The 17,448-nt window shown below is 47.2% G+C and overlaps 1 pseudogene; it reads right to left on the bottom strand.

Annotated features, from left to right (window-relative positions):
* Positions 1 to 17,448, bottom strand: part of LOC121844393 — a 44,610-nt pseudogene that overhangs the window by 1,881 nt on the left and 25,281 nt on the right.

The following is a 17,448-nucleotide window of genomic DNA, read 5'->3' as shown; positions in this document are numbered from 1 at the left end:
TGTGTGTGTGTGTGTGTGTGTGTGTGTATGGGTGGGTGTGTGTGTGTGTGTCCCGGTCCAGTACATACCTGAAGTTCCCAAAGCCTCTGCTCTGCTGTAGTGTCTGGGCGAACATCTCATACTTCCTGATATCGTTGTCGCTGACGGAGCGCCGGGCGAACCTCATGGCCTCTTCAAAGTGATCCTTCCTGATCTCTGGAACAGGGTCACAGTCCTCATCCTGGACAGAGGAGGAGAGGGGAGAGTGGGGGCAGAAAGAGAGAGAGAGTGGGGGAGCAGAAAGAGAGAGAGGGAGGTTGGGTGGGTGTAAAGTTACATAATATTGGTGTATTGGTTGGGTGTGTGTGTGCTTTGTGTATACATGGTTTAATGTGTGAGGTAGACAGTGTGTGAAACACAGTGTGTGATGTACTGTATGTGAGATGCAGTGTTGGTTGTGTAACAGCTGGGGGATTTGGCTGTCGATCTGTCCCTCTGTCTGTCTGTCTGTCTGTCTGTCTGTCTGTCTGTCTGTCTGTCTGTCTGTCTGTCTGTCTGTCTGTCTGTCTGTCTGTCTGTCTGTCTGTCTGTCTGTCTGTCTGTCTGTCTGTCTGTCTGTCTGTCTGTCTGTCTGTCTGTCTGTCTGTCTGTCTGTCAGTTAGATATATGGTATTGCAGTGTTAAATGGTGTAACGTCCGTCCGTCCGTCCATCCATCCGTCCGTCCGTCCGTCCGTCCGTCCGTCCGTCCGTCCGTCCGTCCGTCCGTCCGTCTGTCTATCTGACCATCTCTATAGTGTGTGTGAGCTGCAGTGTTGGTGGTGTAACAGCAGACTGTCAGTCCGTCCGTCGGTCCGTCCGTCCATCTCACCATGGCGGTGCCTGGGTGGGTCTGTCTCTGGCGCTCTGCTTTGATCTCAGCCTCTATGGCCTCTCTGATGGCCAGCTTACAGGCCCTCTGGCAGATCTCTGTCAGGTCTGCCCCACTGAAACCCTGGGTGATACCAGACAGGTAGGCCAGGTCTACATCCTGGTGTGTGTCGTTGTGAGAGGAGAGGAGAGGGGTGGGGGAGGGGGAGAGAGAGGAGAGGGAGTAGAGAGAGGAGAGGGGGGAGAGAGAGGAGAGGGGGAGAGAGAGAGAGAGAGAGAGATAGGAGAGGGGAGAGAGAGAGGAGAGGGGGAGAGAGAGGAGAGGGGAGGGGGAGAGAGAGGGGAGGGGGGAGAGAGAGGAGAGGGGGAGAGAGAGGAGAGGGGAGGGGGGTCTGCCCCAGGAGAGGGGGAGAGAGAGGATAGGGGAGAGAGAGAGGAGAGGGGGAGAGAGAGAGAGAGAGATAGGAGAGGGGGGAGAGAGAGAGGAGAGGGGAGAGAGAGAGGAGGGGAGGGGGAGGGAGAGGGGGGGAGAGAGGGATAGGGGAGAGAGAGAGAGAGAGAGAGATAGGAGAGGGGGAGAGAGAGAGGAGAGGAGAGGGGAGAGAGAGAGGGGAGGGGGAGAGAGAGAGGAGAGGGGGAGAGAGAGGAGAGGGGAGAGAGAGGAGAGGGGAGAGAGAGAGGAGAGGGGGAGAGAGAGGAGAGGGGAGGGGAGAGAGAGGAGAGGGGGAGAGAGAGAGAGGGGGAGAGAGAGAGGAGAGGGGGAGAGAGAGGAGAGGGGAGAGAGAGAGAGGAGAGGGGAGAGAGAGAGAAAGGGGGAGAGAGAGAGGAAGAAAGGGGAGAGAGAGAGGAAGAAAGGGGGAGAGAGAGGAAGAAAGGGGAGAGAGAGAGAAAGAAAGGGGAGAGAGAGAGGAACAAAGGGGAGAGAGAGGAGAGGGGGAGAGAGAGGAAGAAAGGGGAGAGAGAGAGGAAGAAAGGGAGAGAGAGAGGAAGAAAGGGGAGAGAGGGGGAGACAAAAATAGTTCATTATTATTATCATCATCATTATTATCGTGTGTCTGTGTGCCTGTGTGCCTGTGTGTCTGTGTGTCTGTGTGTCTGTGTGTCTGTGTGCCTGTGTGTCTGCGTCTGTGTGTCTGTGTGCGTCTGTGTGTCTGTGTGCCTGTGTGTCTGTGTGCCTGTGTGCCTGTGTGTCTGTGTGTCTGTGTGCCTGTGTGTCTGTGTGCCTGTGTGTCTGTGTGTCTGTGTGTCTGTGTGTCTGTGTGCCTGTGCGTCTGTGTGTCTGTGTGCCTGTGTGTCTGTGTGTCTGTGTGCCTGTGTGTCTGCGTCTGTGTGTCTGTGTGCGTCTGTGTGTCTGTGTGCCTGTGTGTCTGTGTGCCTGTGTGTCTGTGTGTCTGTGTGCCTGTGTGTCTGTGTGTCTGTGTGCCTGTGTGTCTGTGTGTCTGTGTGTCTGTGTGTCTGTGTGTCTGTGTGTCTGTGTGTCTGTGTGTCTACCCTGTCTTTCTTGTAGTATTAAATAATGTGTGTTCGTTAGGAAGGGGTTATATGGCACGGACCTAGGAAGAAAGGAATGTATGTGGAGATAAGAGAGGACAGGGAGAGCTCCTCCAGGGTTATGGTGTCTGGGGGAGCCTGGTCATTTGAGGGGTTATAAACTGTGGTTCGACTCATGTGAAAATCCCTGTTGGTGTGTATGTGTGTGTGTAGTTTAGGATGATATAAGAGGGAAAGGATTTGTGAAAACTTCAGAGCTCTCGTAAATAAACTGGGACCTGATCAATTGTGAGCTGGGAATTCTGTCTGTTTTATTTAAGACCAGAACTTCACAACCTCTGGGTATCAGACAGATGAAGATAATTGGAATTTATGAACACGGATTAAATAATTACTTGACAATGTCTATGTGTCTTTGTGTGTGTCTGTGTCTGTGTCTATGTGTGTGTGTGTCTGTGTATCTGTGTCTATGTCTGTCTATGTGTCTTTGTGTCTGTGTGTGTGTCTATGTGTGTGTGTCTGTGTCTGTGTGTGTGTCTATGTCTGTCTATGTGTCTTTGTGTGTGTCTGTGTCTGTGTCTATGTGTGTGTGTGTCTGTGTATCTGTGTATATGTCTGTCTATGTGTCTTTGTGTGTGTCTGTGTCTGTGTCTAAGTGTCTTTGTGTGTGTCTGTGTCTGTGTGTGTCTTTATGTGTGTATCTGTGTCTATGTCTGTCTATGTGTCTTTGTGTGTGTGTCTATGTGTGTCTTTGTGTGTCTTTGTGTGTGTGTCTATGTGTGTCTATGTGTGTCTATGTGTGTCTATGTGTGTCTATGTGTGTCTATGTGTGTCTATGTGTGTCTATGTGTGTCTATGTGTGTCTATGTATGTCTATGTGTGTCTATGTGTGTCTATGTATGTGTGTCTATGTGTGTCTATGTGTGTCTATGTGTGTCTATGTGTGTCTATGTGTGTCTATGTGTGTCTATGTATGTCTATGTGTGTCTATGTGTGTCTATGTATGTCTATGTGTGTCTATGTGTGTCTATGTGTGTGTATGTGTGTCTATGTGTGTCTATGTGTGTCTATGTGTGTCTATGTGTGTCTATGTGTGTCTATGTGTGTCTATGTGTGTCTATGTATGTCTATGTGTGTCTATGTGTGTCTATGTGTGTCTATGTGTGTCTATGTGTGTCTATGTGTGTCTATGTGTGTCTATGTGTGTCTTTGTGTGTCTTTGTGTGTCTTTGTGTGTGTGTCTATGTGTGTCTATGTGTGTCTTTGTGTGTCTTTGTGTGTCTATGTGTGTCTATGTGTGTCTATGTGTGTCTATGTATGTGTGTCTATGTGTGTCTATGTGTGTCTATGTGTGTCTATGTGTGTCTATGTGTGTCTATGTGTGTCTATGTATGTGTGTCTATGTGTGTCTATGTGTGTCTATGTGTGTCTATGTGTGTCTATGTGTGTCTATGTGTGTCTATGTGTGTCTATGTATGTGTGTCTATGTGTGTCTATGTGTGTCTATGTGTGTCTATGTATGTGTGTCTATGTGTGTCTATGTGTGTCTATGTGTGTCTATGTGTGTCTATGTGTGTCTATGTGTGTCTATGTGTGTCTATGTGTGTCTATGTGTGTCTATGTGTGTCTATGTGTGTCTTTGTGTGTCTTTGTGTGTCTTTGTGTGTGTGTCTATGTGTGTCTATGTGTGTCTTTGTGTGTCTTTGTGTGTCTATGTGTGTCTATGTGTGTCTATGTGTGTCTATGTGTGTCTTTGTGTGTCTTTGTGTGTCTATGTGTGTCTATGTGTGTCTATGTGTGTCTATGTGTGTCTATGTGTGTCTTTGTGTGTCTTTGTGTGTGTGTCTATGTGTGTCTATGTGTGTCTATGTGTGTGTGTCTTTGTGTGTCTATGTGTGTCTATGTGTGTGTGTGTGTGTCTATGTGTGTCTTTGTGTGTCTATGTGTGTCTTTGTGTGTCTATGTGTGTCTTTGTGTGTGTCTTTGTGTGTGTGTCTATGTGTGTCTATGTGTGTGTGTCTATGTGTGTGTGTCTATGTGTGTCTATGTGTGTGTGTGTGTGTCTATGTGTGTCTTTGTGTGTGTCTTTGTGTGTCTATGTGTGTCTGTGTGTGTGTCTATGTGTCTTTGTGTGTGTCTGTGTCTGTGTGTGTCTTTATGTGTGTATCTGTGTCTATGTCTGTCTATGTGTCTTTGTGTGTGTGTCTATGTGTGTCTTTGTGTGTCTTTGTGTGTCTATGTGTGTCTATGTGTGTCTATGTGTGTCTATGTATGTCTATGTGTGTCTATGTGTGTCTATGTGTGTCTATGTGTGTCTATGTGTGTCTATGTGTGTCTATGTGTGTCTATGTGTGTCTATGTATGTCTATGTGTGTCTATGTGTGTCTATGTATGTGTGTCTATGTGTGTCTATGTGTGTCTATGTGTGTCTATGTGTGTCTATGTGTGTCTATGTGTGTCTATGTATGTCTATGTGTGTCTATGTGTGTCTATGTATGTGTGTCTATGTGTGTCTATGTGTGTCTATGTGTGTCTATGTGTGTCTATGTGTGTCTATGTGTGTCTATGTGTGTCTATGTGTGTCTATGTATGTCTATGTGTGTCTATGTGTGTCTATGTGTGTCTATGTGTGTCTATGTATGTCTATGTGTGTCTATGTGTGTCTATGTGTGTCTTTGTGTGTCTATGTGTGTCTATGTGTGTCTATGTGTGTCTATGTATGTCTATGTGTGTCTATGTGTGTCTATGTGTGTCTATGTGTGTCTATGTGTGTCTATGTGTGTCTATGTGTGTCTATGTGTGTCTATGTGTGTCTATGTGTGTCTATGTGTGTCTATGTGTGTCTATGTATGTCTATGTGTGTCTATGTGTGTCTATGTGTGTCTATGTGTGTCTATGTGTGTCTATGTGTGTCTATGTATGTCTATGTGTGTCTATGTGTGTCTATGTGTGTCTATGTGTGTCTATGTGTGTCTATGTGTGTGTGTCTATGTGTGTCTATGTGTGTCTATGTATGTCTATGTGTGTCTATGTGTGTCTATGTGTGTCTATGTGTGTCTATGTGTGTCTATGTGTGTCTATGTGTGTCTATGTGTGTGTGTCTATGTGTGTCTATGTGTGTCTATGTGTGTCTATGTATGTCTATGTGTGTGTGTCTATGTGTGTCTATGTGTGTCTATGTGTGTCTATGTATGTCTATGTGTGTCTATGTGTGTCTATGTGTGTCTATGTGTGTCTATGTGTGTCTATGTGTGTCTATGTATGTCTATGTGTGTCTATGTGTGTCTATGTGTGTCTATGTGTGTCTATGTGTGTCTATGTGTGTCTATGTGTGTCTATGTGTGTCTATGTGTGTCTATGTGTGTGTGTCTATGTGTGTGTGTCTATGTGTGTGTGTCTATGTGTGTCTATGTGTGTCTATGTGTGTCTATGTGTGTCTATGTGTGTCTATGTGTGTCTATGTGTGTCTATGTATGTCTATGTGTGTCTATGTGTGTCTATGTGTGTCTATGTGTGTCTATGTGTGTCTATGTGTGTCTATGTGTGTCTATGTGTGTGTGTCTATGTGTGTCTATGTGTGTCTATGTGTGTCTATGTGTGTCTATGTGTGTGTGTCTATGTGTGTCTATGTGTGTCTATGTGTGTGTGTCTATGTGTGTCTATGTGTGTCTATGTGTGTCTTTGTGTGTCTATGTGTGTCTATGTGTGTCTATGTGTGTCTTTGTGTGTCTATGTGTGTCTATGTGTGTCTATGTGTGTCTATGTGTGTCTATGTGTGTCTATGTGTGTCTATGTGTGTCTATGTGTGTCTTTGTGTGTCTATGTGTGTCTATGTGTGTCTATGTGTGTCTATGTGTGTCTATGTGTGTCTATGTGTGTCTATGTGTGTCTTTGTGTGTCTATGTGTGTCTTTGTGTGTCTATGTGTGTCTATGTGTGTCTATGTGTGTCTATGTGTGTCTATGTGTGTGTGTCTATGTGTGTCTATGTGTGTGTGTCTATGTGTGTCTATGTGTGTCTATGTGTGTCTATGTGTGTCTATGTGTGTCTTTGTGTGTCTATGTGTGTCTATGTATGTGTGTCTATGTGTGTCTATGTGTGTCTATGTGTGTGTGTCTATGTGTGTCTATGTGTGTGTGTCTATGTGTGTCTATGTGTGTCTATGTATGTGTGTCTATGTGTGTGTGTCTTTGTGTGTCTATGTGTGTCTATGTATGTGTGTCTATGTGTGTGTGTCTTTGTGTGTCTATGTGTGTCTATGTATGTGTGTCTATGTGTGTCTATGTGTGTCTATGTGTGTGTGTCTATGTGTGTCTATGTGTGTGTGTCTATGTGTGTCTATGTGTGTCTATGTGTGTCTATGTGTGTCTATGTGTGTCTTTGTGTGTCTATGTGTGTCTATGTATGTGTGTCTATGTGTGTCTATGTGTGTCTATGTGTGTGTGTCTATGTGTGTGTGTCTATGTGTGTCTATGTGTGTCTATGTATGTGTGTCTATGTGTGTGTGTCTATGTGTGTCTATGTGTGTCTATGTGTGTCTATGTGTGTCTTTGTGTGTCTATGTGTGTCTATGTGTGTCTATGTGTGTGTGTCTATGTGTGTCTATGTGTGTCTATGTGTGTCTATGTGTGTCTATGTGTGTGTGTCTATGTGTGTCTATGTGTGTCTATGTGTGTGTGTCTATGTGTGTCTATGTGTGTCTATGTGTGTCTATGTGTGTCTATGTATGTCTATGTGTGTCTATGTGTGTCTATGTGTGTCTATGTGTGTCTTTGTGTGTCTATGTGTGTCTATGTGTGTCTATGTGTGTCTATGTATGTCTATGTGTGTCTATGTGTGTCTATGTGTGTCTATGTGTGTCTATGTGTGTCTATGTGTGTCTATGTATGTCTATGTGTGTCTATGTGTGTCTATGTGTGTCTATGTGTGTCTATGTGTGTCTATGTGTGTCTATGTGTGTCTATGTGTGTCTATGTGTGTCTATGTGTGTCTATGTGTGTCTATGTGTGTCTATGTGTGTCTATGTGTGTCTATGTGTGTCTTTGTGTGTCTTTGTGTGTCTTTGTGTGTGTGTCTATGTGTGTCTATGTGTGTCTTTGTGTGTCTTTGTGTGTCTATGTGTGTCTATGTGTGTCTATGTGTGTCTATGTATGTGTGTCTATGTGTGTCTATGTGTGTCTATGTGTGTCTATGTGTGTCTATGTGTGTCTATGTGTGTCTATGTGTGTCTATGTGTGTCTATGTGTGTCTATGTGTGTCTATGTGTGTCTATGTGTGTCTATGTGTGTCTATGTGTGTCTATGTGTGTCTATGTGTGTCTATGTGTGTCTATGTATGTCTATGTGTGTCTATGTGTGTCTATGTGTGTCTATGTGTGTCTATGTGTGTGTATGTGTGTGTATGTGTGTCTATGTGTGTCTATGTGTGTCTATGTGTGTCTATGTGTGTGTATGTGTGTCTATGTGTGTGTATGTGTGTCTATGTATGTCTATGTGTGTCTATGTGTGTCTATGTGTGTGTATGTGTGTCTATGTATGTCTATGTGTGTCTATGTGTGTCTATGTGTGTCTATGTGTGTCTATGTGTGTGTATGTGTGTGGTATGTGTGTCTATGTGTGTGTATGTGTGTCTATGTGTGTCTATGTGTGTCTATGTGTGTCTATGTGTGTGTATGTGTGTCTATGTGTGTCTATGTGTGTCTATGTGTGTCTATGTGTGTCTATGTGTGTCTATGTATGTCTATGTGTGTCTATGTGTGTCTATGTGTGTCTATGTGTGTCTATGTGTGTCTATGTGTGTCTATGTGTGTCTTTGTGTGTCTTTGTGTGTCTTTGTGTGTGTGTCTATGTGTGTCTATGTGTGTCTTTGTGTGTCTATGTGTGTCTATGTGTGTCTATGTGTGTCTATGTGTGTCTATGTGTGTCTATGTGTGTCTATGTGTGTCTATGTGTGTCTATGTGTGTCTTTGTGTGTCTATGTGTGTCTATGTGTGTCTTTGTGTGTCTTTGTGTGTGTGTCTATGTGTGTCTATGTGTGTCTATGTGTGTCTATGTGTGTGTGTGTGTGTGTCTATGTGTGTCTTTGTGTGTCTATGTGTGTCTATGTGTGTGTGTGTGTGTGTCTATGTGTGTCTTTGTGTGTCTATGTGTGTCTTTGTGTGTGTCTTTGTGTGTGTGTCTATGTGTGTCTATGTGTGTGTGTGTGTCTATGTGTGTGTGTCTATGTGTGTCTATGTGTGTGTGTGTGTGTCTATGTGTGTCTTTGTGTGTGTCTTTGTGTGTCTATGTGTGTGTGTGTGTGTGTCTTTGTGTGTCTGTGTGTGTGTGTGTGTGTGTCTTTGTGTGTCTGTGTGTGTGTGTGTGTGTGTCTTTGTGTGTCTGTGTGTGTGTGTGTGTGTGTCTTTGTGTGTCTATGTGTGTGTGTCTTTGTGTGTCTATGTGTGTGTGTCTATGTGTGTCTATGTGTGTGTGTCTTTGTGTGTCTATGTGTGTGTGTCTATGTGTGTGTATGTGTGTGTGTCTATGTGTGTGTGTCTTTGTGTGTGTATGTGTGTGTGTCTATGTGTGTGTGTCTTTGTGTGTCTATGTGTGTGTGTCTATGTGTGTCTATGTGTGTCTATGTGTGTCTATGTGTGTGTGTCTTTGTGTGTGTATGTGTGTGTGTCTATGTGTGTGTGTCTTTGTGTGTCTATGTGTGTGTGTCTATGTGTGTCTATGTGTGTCTATGTGTGTGTGTCTATGTGTGTGTGTCTTTGTGTGTCTATGTGTGTGTGTCTATGTGTGTCTATGTGTGTCTATGTGTGTGTGTCTATGTGTGTGTGTCTATGTGTGTCTATGTGTGTCTATGTGTGTGTGTCTATGTGTGTGTGTCTATGTGTGTCTATGTGTGTGTGTCTTTGTGTGTGTATGTGTGTGTGTCTATGTGTGTCTATGTGTGTATGTGTGTGTGTCTTTGTGTGTCTATGTGTGTCTATGTGTGTGTGTCTTTGTGTGTCTATGTGTGTGTGTCTTTGTGTGTCTATGTGTGTGTGTCTTTGTGTGTGTATGTGTGTATGTCTATGTGTGTGTGTGTGTCTATGTGTGTGTGTCTATGTGTGTGTGTCTATGTGTGTGTGTCTTTGTGTGTGTATGTGTGTATGTCTATGTGTGTGTGTATGTCTATGTGTGTGTGTGTGTGTGTCTATGTGTGTGTGTCTTTGTGTGTCTATGTGTGTATGTCTATGTGTGTGTCTATGTGTGTATGTCTATGTGTGTGTCTTTGTGTGTCTATGTGTGTGTGTCTTTGTGTGTCTATGTGTGTGTGTCTATGTGTGTGTGTGTGTGTCTATGTGTGTATGTGTGTGTGTGTGTGTGCGCGTGTCTCTGTCTGTGAGTGTCTATGTGTGTCTGTGTCTGTGTGTGTGCGAGTCCATGTGTGTGTGTGTGTGTACTGACTCTGGCGATGGGGGACTTGCGTAGGTTTGCGTTGAGGATGGCGGTACGGGAGGCTGTGTCTGGTAGAGGGATGTAGATGAGCTGATCCAGCCTCCCTGGACGGAGGATAGCAGAGTCTATTATATCAGGTCTGGAGGGGGGAGGATAGCAGAGTCTATTATATCAGGTCTGGAGGGGGAGGATAGCAGAGTCTATTATATCAGGTCTGGAGGGGGAGGATAGCAGAGTCTATTATATCAGGTCTGGAGGGGGAGGATAGCAGAGTCTATTATATCAGGTCTGGAGGAGAACAGAGTCTATTATATCAGGTCTGGAGGATAACAGAGTCTATTATATCAGGTCTGGAGGGGGGATAACAGAGTCTATTATATCAGGTCTGGAGGGAGTGGAATGGTAGCTCCTATAATAAAGACCCCCCACACCCCTCTACCTGTTGGTAGCTCCTATAATAAAGACCCCCCCACACCCCTCTACCTGTTGGTAGCTCCTATAATAAAGACCCCCCCACATCCTTCTACCTGTTGGTAGCTCCTATAATAAAGACCCCCCACACCCCTCTACCTGTTGGTAGCTCCTATAATAAAGACCCCCCACATCCCTCTACCTGTTGGTAGCTCCTATAATAAAGACCCCCCACATCCTTCTACCTGTTGGTAGCTCCTATAATAAAGACCCCCCCCACATCCTTCTACCTGTTGGTAGCTCCTATAATAAAGACCCCCCACATCCCTCTACCTGTTGGTAGCTCCTATAATAAAGACCCCCCACATCCCTCTACCTGTTGGTAGCTCCTATCATAAAGACCCCCCACATCCTCTACCTGTTGGTAGCTCCTATAATAAAGACCCCCCACATCCCTCTACCTGTTGGTAGCTCCTATAATAAAGACCCCCCACATCCTTCTACCTGTTGGTAGCTCCTATAATAAAGACCCCCCACATCCCTCTACCTGTTGGTAGCTCCTATAATAAAGACCCCCACATCCTTCTACCTGTTGGTAGCTGCTATAATAAAGACCCCCCACCCACATCCTTCTACCTGTTGGTAGCTCCTATAATAAAGACCCCCCCCCATCCTCTACCTGTTGGTAGCTCCTATAATAAAGACCCCCCCACATCCCTCTACCTGTTGGTAGCTCCTATAATAAAGACCCCCCACATCCCTCTACCTGTTGGTAGCTCCTATAATAAAGACCCCCCCCACATCCCTCTACCTGTTGGTAGCTCCTATAATAAAGACCCCCCCACATCCCTCTACCTGTTGGTAGCTCCTATAATGAAGACCCCCCCCACATCCCTCTACCTGTTGGTAGCTCCTATAATAAAGACCTCCCCCCCACATCCCTCTACCTGTTGGTAGCTCCTATAATAAAGACCCCCCACATCCCTCTACCTGTTGGTAGCTCCTATAGTAAAGACCCCCCCACCCCCCACATCCCTCTACCTGTTGGTAGCTCCTATAATAAAGACCCCCCACATCCCTCTACCTGTTGGTAGCTCTCCTATAATAAAGACCCCCCCCACATCCTTCTACCTGTTGGTAGCTCCTATAATAAAGACCCCCCACCCACATCCTTCTACCTGTTGGTAGCTCCTATAATAAAGACCCCCACATCCTTCTACCTGTTGGTAGCTCCTATAATAAAGACCCCCCCACATCCCTCTACCTGTTGGTAGCTCCTATAATAAAGACCCCCCACATTCTTCTACCTGTTGGTAGCTCCTATAATAAAGACCCCCCCACATCCCTCTACCTGTTGGTAGCTCCTATAATAAAGACCCCCCCCACATCCCTCTACCTGTTGGTAGCTCCTATAATAAAGACCCCCCACGTCCCTCTACCTGTTGGTAGCTCCTATAATAAAGACCCCCCCCACATCCCTCTACCTGTTGGTAGCTCCTATAATAAAGACCCCCCCACATCCCTCTACCTGTTGGTAGCTCCTATAATAAAGACCCCCCCATGTCCCTCTACCTGTTGGTAGCTCCTATAATAAAGACCCCCCACATCCCTCTACCTGTTGGTAGCTCCTATAATAAAGACCCCCCACATCCCTCTACCTGTTGGTAGCTCCTATAATAAAGACCCCCCCACGTCCCTCTACCTGTTGGTAGCTCCTATAATAAAGACCCCCCACACATCCCTCTACCTGTTGGTAGCTCCTATAATAAAGACCCCCCCACGTCCCTCTACCTGTTGGTAGCTCCTATAATAAAGACCCCCCACGTCCCTCTACCTGTTGGTAGCTCCTATAATAAAGACCCCCCACATCCCTCTACCTGTTGGTAGCTCCTATAATAAAGACCCCCCTGTTGGTAGCTCCTACGTCCCTCTACCTGTTGGTAGCTCCTATAATAAAGACCCCCCACGTCCCTCTACCTGTTGGTAGCTCCTATAATAAAGACCCCCCACATCCCTCTACCTGTTGGTAGCTCCTATAATAAAGACCCCCCCCACATCCCTCTACCTGTTGGTAGCTCCTATAATAAAGACCCCCCCATGTCCCTCTACCTGTTGGTAGCTCCTATAATAAAGACCCCCCACATCCCTCTACCTGTTGGTAGCTCCTATAATAAAGACCCCCACATCCCTCTACCTGTTGGTAGCTCCTATAATAAAGACCCCCCCACGTCCCTCTACCTGTTGGTAGCTCCTATAATAAAGACCCCCCACATCCCTCTACCTGTTGGTAGCTCCTATAATAAAGACCCCCACGTCCCTCTACCTGTTGGTAGCTCCTATAATAAAGACCCCCCACGTCCCTCTACCTGTTGGTAGCTCCTATAATAAAGACCCCCCACATCCCTCTACCTGTTGGTAGCTCCTATAATAAAGACCCCCACGTCCCTCTACCTGTTGGTAGCTCCTATAATAAAGACCCCCCCCACGTCCCTCTACCTGTTGGTAGCTCCTATAATAAAGACCCCCCACATCCTTCTACCTGTTGGTAGCTCCTATAATAAAGACCCCCCACATCCCTCTACCTGTTGGTAGCTCCTATAATAAAGACCCCCACATCCCTCTACCTGTTGGTAGCTCCTATAATAAAGACCCCCCACATCCCTCTACCTGTTGGTAGCTCCTATAATAAAGACCCCCCCCCCACGTCCCTCTACCTGTTGGTAGCTCCTATAATAAAGACCCCCCCACATCCCTCTACCTGTTGGTAGCTCCTATAATAAAGACCCCCCACATCCCTCTACCTGTTGGTAGCTCCTATAATAAAGACCCCCCACGTCCCTCTACCTGTTGGTAGCTCCTATAATAAAGACCCCCCACCCACATCCCTCTACCTGTTGGTAGCTCCTATAATAAAGACCCCCCCCCCCCACATCCCTCTACCTGTTGGTAGCTCCTATAATAAAGACCCCCCACCCACATCCCTCTACCTGTTGGTAGCTCCTATAATAAAGACCCCCCACATCCCTCTACCTGTTGGTAGCTCCTATAATAAAGACCCCCCCACCCACATCCCTCTACCTGTTGGTAGCTCCTATAATAAAGACCCCCCCCACATCCCTCTACCTGTTGGTAGCTCCTATAATAAAGACCCCCCCACGTCCCTCTACCTGTTGGTAGCTCCTATAATAAAGACCCCCCCACGTCCCTCTACCTGTTGGTAGCTCCTATAATAAAGACCCCCCACGTCCCTCTACCTGTTGGTAGCTCCTATAATAAAGACCCCCCACATCCTCTACCTGTTGGTAGCTCCTATAATAAAGACCCCCACGTCCCTCTACCTGTTGGTAGCTCCTATAATAAAGACCCCCACGTCCCTCTACCTGTTGGTAGCTCCTATAATAAAGACCCCCCCACGTCCCTCTACCTGTTGGTAGCTCCTATAATAAAGACCCCCCCACATCCCTCTACCTGTTGGTAGCTCCTATAATAAAGACCCCCACATCCCTCTACCTGTTGGTAGCTCCTATAATAAAGACCCCCCACGTCCCTCTACCTGTTGGTAGCTCCTATAATAAAGACCCCCCCGTCCCTCTACCTGTTGGTAGCTCCTATAATAAAGACCCCCCACATCCCTCTACCTGTTGGTAGCTCCTATAATAAAGACCCCCCACGTCCCTCTACCTGTTGGTAGCTCCTATAATAAAGACCCCCCCACGTCCCTCTACCTGTTGGTAGCTCCTATAATAAAGACCCCCCACATCCTTCTACCTGTTGGTAGCTCCTATAATAAAGACCCCCACATCCCTCTACCTGTTGGTAGCTCCTATAATAAAGACCCCCCCCACATCCCTCTACCTGTTGGTAGCTCCTATAATAAAGACCCCCCACATCCCTCTACCTGTTGGTAGCTCCTATAATAAAGACCCCCCACGTCCCTCTACCTGTTGGTAGCTCCTATAATAAAGACCCCCACATCCCTCTACCTGTTGGTAGCTCCTATAATAAAGACCCCCCACATCCCTCTACCTGTTGGTAGCTCCTATAATAAAGACCCCCCACGTCCCTCTACCTGTTGGTAGCTCCTATAATAAAGACCCCCACCCACATCCCTCTACCTGTTGGTAGCTCCTATAATAAAGACCCCCCACCCACATCCCTCTACCTGTTGGTAGCTCCTATAATAAAGACCCCCCACCCACATCCCTCTACCTGTTGGTAGCTCCTATAATAAAGACCCCCCCACATCCCTCTACCTGTTGGTAGCTCCTATAATAAAGACCCCCCACCCACATCCCTCTACCTGTTGGTAGCTCCTATAATAAAGACCCCCCACATCCCTCTACCTGTTGGTAGCTCCTATAATAAAGACCCCCCACGTCCCTCTACCTGTTGGTAGCTCCTATAATAAAGACCCCCCCACGTCCCTCTACCTGTTGGTAGCTCCTATAATAAAGACCCCCCGTCCCTCTACCTGTTGGTAGCTCCTATAATAAAGACCCCCCACATCCCTCTACCTGTTGGTAGCTCCTATAATAAAGACCCCCCCACGTCCCTCTACCTGTTGGTAGCTCCTATAATAAAGACCCCCACGTCCCTCTACCTGTTGGTAGCTCCTATAATAAAGACCCCCCACGTCCCTCTACCTGTTGGTAGCTCCTATAATAAAGACCCCCACATCCCTCTACCTGTTGGTAGCTCCTATAATAAAGACCCCCCACATCCCTCTACCTGTTGGTAGCTCCTATAATAAAGACCCCCCCCACATCCCTCTACCTGTTGGTAGCTCCTATAATAAAGACCCCCCACGTCCCTCTACCTGTTGGTAGCTCCTATAATAAAGACCCCCCACATCCCTCTACCTGTTGGTAGCTCCTATAATAAAGACGTTCTTCTTGTTGGACATTCCGTCCATCTCCGTGAGGATCTGGTTGATGACCCTGTCGGCTGCGCCCCCTGCGTCCCCGGCTCCGCCCCCTCTGGACTTGGCAATGGAGTCCAGCTCGTCAAAGAACAGTATGCAGGGGGCCGCCTGTCTGGCCTGGGGTTAGAGGTCAGAGGTCAGGGAATAGGAGGTTAGGAAAGAACAGGATGCAGGATGCCACCTGTCTGGCAGGAGGTCAGATGATAGAGGTCAGAGGTCAGGAATGTATTTGTCTAGAAGATCTATGTCACTATTATGTCAGTCTACATAATCGTCGATGATGTCCTTGATGTTGGTTTCTGTCTCTCCAAACCACATGGCTATGTCACTGCTATGTCACTGCTATGTCACTGCTACGTCAGGCTATGCCACTGTTATGTGGTACCTTGTCGAAGACGTCCCTGACATTAGCCTCTGACTCGCCGAACCACATGGTGAGCAGCTCAGGTCCCTTGATGGAGATGAAGTTGGCCTGGCACTCGTTAGCAATCGCCTTGGCTAGCAGGGTCTTTCCACAGCCTGGGAAGAGAGAGAGACAGGGTGTGTGTGTGTGTGTGTGTGTGTGTGTGTGTGTGTGTGTGTGTGTGTGTGTGTGTGTGTGTGTGTGTGTGTGTGTGTGCGCGCGTGTGTGTGCGCGCGTGTGTGTGTCCTGCATGTGTGCTCTGACCTGGGGGTCCATAGAATAACACTCCTCGTGACGGGGTCATACCGAACTTCAGGAACTTATCTGGGTACTCCACCGGGTACTGGGAGAGAGGGGGAGGGATGGAGGGAGGAGAGGGGGAGAGGGGGAGGGAGGGAGGGAGGGAGGGAGGGGGGGGAGGGGGGGGAGGGGGAGGGAGGGAGGAGGGAGGGAGGGAGGAGAGGGGGAGGAGAGAGAGGGAGGGAGGATAGGGAGGGAGGAGAGGGGGAGAGAGGATAGGGAGGGAGGAGAGGGGGATGAGAGAGGGGGAGGAGAGAGAGTGAGGGAGGGAGAAAGGGGGAGGAGAGGGAGGGAGGGAGGGAGGGAGGGAGGGAGGGAGGGAGGGAGGGAGGGAGGGAGGGAGGGAGGGAGGGAGGGAGGGAGGGAGGGAGGGAGGGAGAGGGAGGGAGGGAGGGGGAGGGAGGGAGGGAGAGGAGGGAGGGTCAAGAAAAGCACTTAGACAAAACTGACCAATAGAGACAACTTAATTCTATTCCACACCCACAACACCTAGGCCTATGTGGCTGGTATTTGGCATCTGACCACAATATCAGCCATGTCCTGTTGAATCAGAACTGCTGTTTTCAGCCACTAGTCTTTACTGTCTTTACTCAGCTGTTAAGGCTATAGAGGTGTGTGTGTGTGTGTTACCCGTTGAGATACAGGTGTGTGGGTGTGTGTGTTACCTGTTGAGATACAGGTGTGTGTGTGTGTTACCTGTTGAGATACAGGTGTGTGTGTGTGTTACCTGTTGAGATACAGGTGTGTGTGTGTGTGTGTTACCTGTTGAGATACAGGTGTGTGTGTGTGTACCTGTTGAGATACAGGTGTGTGTGTGTGTTACCTGTTGAGATACAGGTGTGTGTGTGTGTTACCTGTTGAGATACAGGTGTGTGTGTGTGTTACCCGTTGAGATACAGGTGTGTGTGTGTGTGTGTTACCTGTTGAGATACAGGTGTGTGTGTGTGTTACCTGTTGAGATACAGGTGTGTGTGTGTGTTACCTGTTGAGATACAGGTGTGTGTGTGTGTTACCTGTTGAGATACAGGTGTGTGTGTGTGTGTTACCTGTTGAGATACAGGTGTGTGTGTGTGTGTTACCTGTTGAGATACAGGTGTGTGTGTGTGTGTTACCTGTTGAGATACAGGTGTGTGTGTGTGTTACCTGTTGAGATACAGGTGTGTGTGTGTTCCCTGTTGAGATACAGGAGTGTGTGTGTTCCCTGTTGAGATACAGGTGTGTGTGTGTTACCTGTACTAGTTCCTGCAGTTCTCTCTTGACCTCTCCCAGTCCTCCTATATCCTCCCAGTTAACATTAGGAACCTCCACTACTGTCTCCCTCAGAGCTGACGGGTTACTCTGCCCCAACGCCCACTGGAGGGAGAGAGGAGGAGGAGGGAAGGAAGGAAGGAAGGAAGGGAGAGGAGAGAGGAGGGAGAGGAGGGAGAGGAGAGGGAGAGGAGAGAGAGAGAGAGAGAGAGAGAGAGAGAGAGAGAGAGAGAGAGAGAGAGAGAGAGAGAGAGAGAGAGAGAGGGAGGGAGGGAGGGAGGGAGGGAAGGAAGGAAGGAAGGAAGGAGGGAGAGGGAGATGGACAATGAGATGAGCAGGTCTATATTGTGTGCGTGGTTGAGTGTGTGTCTGTGCTGCTGCCACTAACCCTGAAGTCATCGTT

This window comes from Oncorhynchus tshawytscha, unplaced genomic scaffold (genome assembly GCF_018296145.1).
Source record: "Oncorhynchus tshawytscha isolate Ot180627B unplaced genomic scaffold, Otsh_v2.0 Un_contig_2793_pilon_pilon, whole genome shotgun sequence".
In the NCBI taxonomy this organism is placed as follows: domain Eukaryota; kingdom Metazoa; phylum Chordata; class Actinopteri; order Salmoniformes; family Salmonidae; genus Oncorhynchus; species Oncorhynchus tshawytscha.
This window is presented reverse-complemented; position numbering and strand designations above follow the sequence as displayed.